The sequence below is a fragment of the Mustela nigripes genome, chromosome 3, assembly GCF_022355385.1.
Source record: "Mustela nigripes isolate SB6536 chromosome 3, MUSNIG.SB6536, whole genome shotgun sequence".
NCBI lineage: Eukaryota > Metazoa > Chordata > Mammalia > Carnivora > Mustelidae > Mustela > Mustela nigripes.
The window spans coordinates 1,234,884-1,237,686 of NC_081559.1; the positions used below are offsets into that span (position 1 = coordinate 1,234,884).

A 2,803-nucleotide genomic window follows, 5' to 3' on the forward strand; every position below is an offset into this window, starting at 1 on the left:
TCCTCAGGCTGCAGGCGGCGGCGCGGAGCTGGACGCGGCCCTGCTGTGTCCCCACCGAGCCGGCGCCGCCCTCTGTGCGCCTCACGCTCCCCGGCCCGTCCCTCGGCCCCGTCCCTCGGCCCCGTCCCTCGGGCCCCGTCCCTCGGCCCCGTCCCTCGGCCCCGTCCCTCGGTCCCCGTCCCTCGGACCCCGTCCCTCGGCCCCGTCCCTCGGCCTCCGTCCCTCGACCCCCGTCCCTCGGCCCCGTCCCTCGGTCCCCGTCCTCGGCCCCGTCCCTCGGTCCCGTCCCTCGGTCCCGCACTGGTGTGGCCGCGATCGCCGCCCCCGCACTCCCTCCCACGGGTTCCCGCCCCGCACTCTCTCCCACGACCTCCCGGTCCTTCCCGCCCCCCCTTCTCACTAGCGAAACCCACTGCACAGATTTTTTATTGAATTCCAAGAAAACGTCGGGTGAAGAAGGCTTCCGGCGGGCGGAGGTGGGGGTTTAGATAAAGGAAGGGGAATCGCGGACTGTCCCCGAGGGCTGAGGTCCCGGTCCTGTGTCCCCCGGTGCCGTCCCTCGGCCGCGGGGCTGGCGGAACAGGCGCCCTGGAATCTTCGCAGAATCAAGGGGCGAATGACAACAAGTCGTTGGTACTGTTTGGTGTCTTCCCCTGTGACCCCTTTAAGAGAGTGTGGTGCAGCTCAGGGCCGCGACTCAGGGGGTGAGACTCTGGCCGCGATGGCACCAGTGGCCTCCACGGGTCGGGAAGGACCGTCGGGGGACCGCGGGGCGGAACCTCCCACCTTGGAATCACGTACACTTTGTTACATTGTATCTGGCGGCTTGGCTTCTTCCCTGATGAGTTAGGTACGAATTATAATTGAAAATAAGAAAAATACCAGGCGTCTGGGTGGCTCAGTGGGTTAAGCCGCTGCCTTCGGCTCGGGTCATGATCTCAGGGTCCTGGGATCGAGTCCCGCATCGGGCTCTCTGCTCCGCGGACCTCGCCTTCTGCCCGCCGCTCCCCCTGCTTGTTCGCACTTGCTCTCTCCCTCTGTCAAATAAAAAAATAAAATATTTTTCGGGCTCCTGGGTGGCTCAGTGGGTTAAGCCGCTGCCTTCGGCTCAGGTCATGATCTCAGGGTCCTGGGATCGAGTCCCGCATCGGGCTCTCTGCTCGGCAGGGAGCCTGCTTCCTTCTCTCTCTCTCTCTCTCTCTCTCTCTGCCTGTCTCTCCATCTACTTGTGATTTCTCTCTGTCAAATAAATAAATAAAATCTTTTAAAAAAATAAAAAAAAAATAAAATATTTTTCAAAAGAGAGAAAAGAGAAGCAAAATGAGATGGTAGAAATCAAATAACTATTTATGAATTTTTCTATTAAAAGAGTAAAATTTTGCCCTCGGAAGTTCTGCGTGTCCTTAATTAACTCTTCAGTGACCTATTCCGGATATTTTCCTGGATGGTTTTCTGTTGGCGTCAAGAGTTTAAGTTACTTCATTTCACTTAAAATTTTTAATATATTCAGCCAGCACCCTTTAAACTGTGGAAATGCTTTTCTATTTGTTCAGTTCTTTTCCTAGCTGACGGTCTCCATTTCTCTGTGTTGGGTTCCTTTTTTTTCCAAAGCTGATAATTTTTCTCTTCTTATAAAAAGCCACTTTTATTTGCTGATTCTTCTGTTCCCAGAAGATTAATTAAATTTTCTATTCATAAGATTTCTCACTATGTTTTTTAGTAAGCATTTATTTTTTCCATAAGTCTTGAGATCTGATGCTTTGCTTTTTAAAAATCTTCTAAAAAGTGCTATAACAGGGGCACCTGTGTGGATCAGTTGGCTAAACATCTGACACTTAATCTCGGCTCAGGTCTTGATCTCAGGGTCATGAGTTCAAGCCCTGTGTTCGAACCTACTTTAAAAAAATGAACTAAATAAAATAAAAAATATTATTGTGAAAATTGATATCTAAACTAAAAATAAGCAGTTAAGAGATTTTACTTTGTTAGGAACTCAGGGACCTCCATTTTTGTACTGAAGAGTGCTCTATAATAAATTAATTTTATAAAATCATGACTTCACACAAGATGCAGTGCATTTCCACATGTTCCAGTAACCATGGATGCCTTTGGCCCAGCAGAGGTAGTAACAGGTTCTGCTCGGACTCATTCTGGAACACGAGGCGGAGACCACAAGTCCTCCACAGCCAGTTTCACACTATGACACCAACTCACGCTGATGTTACAGATGTTAGTGGGCAGCGCATGAGTGTTTACAGGCCGAGGTCCCAGGGAATGGCCTCGTACTGGCCATTCTCTGTTCTCAGTCCTGTGGCAGTCAGAGCTCAGGCTGGGAGATCATCCAGAGGGAAGGCCCCTCTCTCAGCAACCAGGAAATGAATAGAGAAAACTGTTACTTTATGAAAATTACCATGATTTTTTTTAAAAAGAATAAATGTAAATGCAAACCTGACATTCTGCGCCACGTGAAAATGATAAAGCTCTGTCGGCAGCGTCCAAGCTAGGTCCTCTTGCTGTTTATCCTTGAATGCAATGTTTAAAGCATAAGTCGTCTAGAAAACGTCCCTTTGTTTTAAAGGAAAAACAAAAGAGAAACCCAGAGAGTTTAATTTATCAGCTCCAGATTACGCAGCTAGTTGGGGTAGAATAGAAATAGAAACAGAACAGACTTCCTGACTCTAAGCTCTTTCTGTTTGATCTTACTCTCTAAAAATGGGAACATTGGGTTAATTTTGCTCTGGACTGAATTACTGTCTTTGTGAAGGGCAAATCCCTGACCTACAACTTAAACCAAATTCTGAAT

General features: G+C 49.1%; 1 long non-coding RNA gene across 1 annotated transcript; it reads right to left on the reverse strand.

The window, feature by feature from the left end:
• Positions 1–408: 408 nt before the first annotated feature.
• Positions 409–2,558, reverse strand: LOC132012798 (uncharacterized). The gene is made up of 2 exons (XR_009402760.1): positions 2,449–2,558; positions 409–1,037 (listed from the first exon to the last, which is right to left on the reverse strand). It is a non-coding gene; the product is annotated as an uncharacterized LOC132012798 (long non-coding RNA).
• Positions 2,559–2,803: the final 245 nt, after the last annotated feature.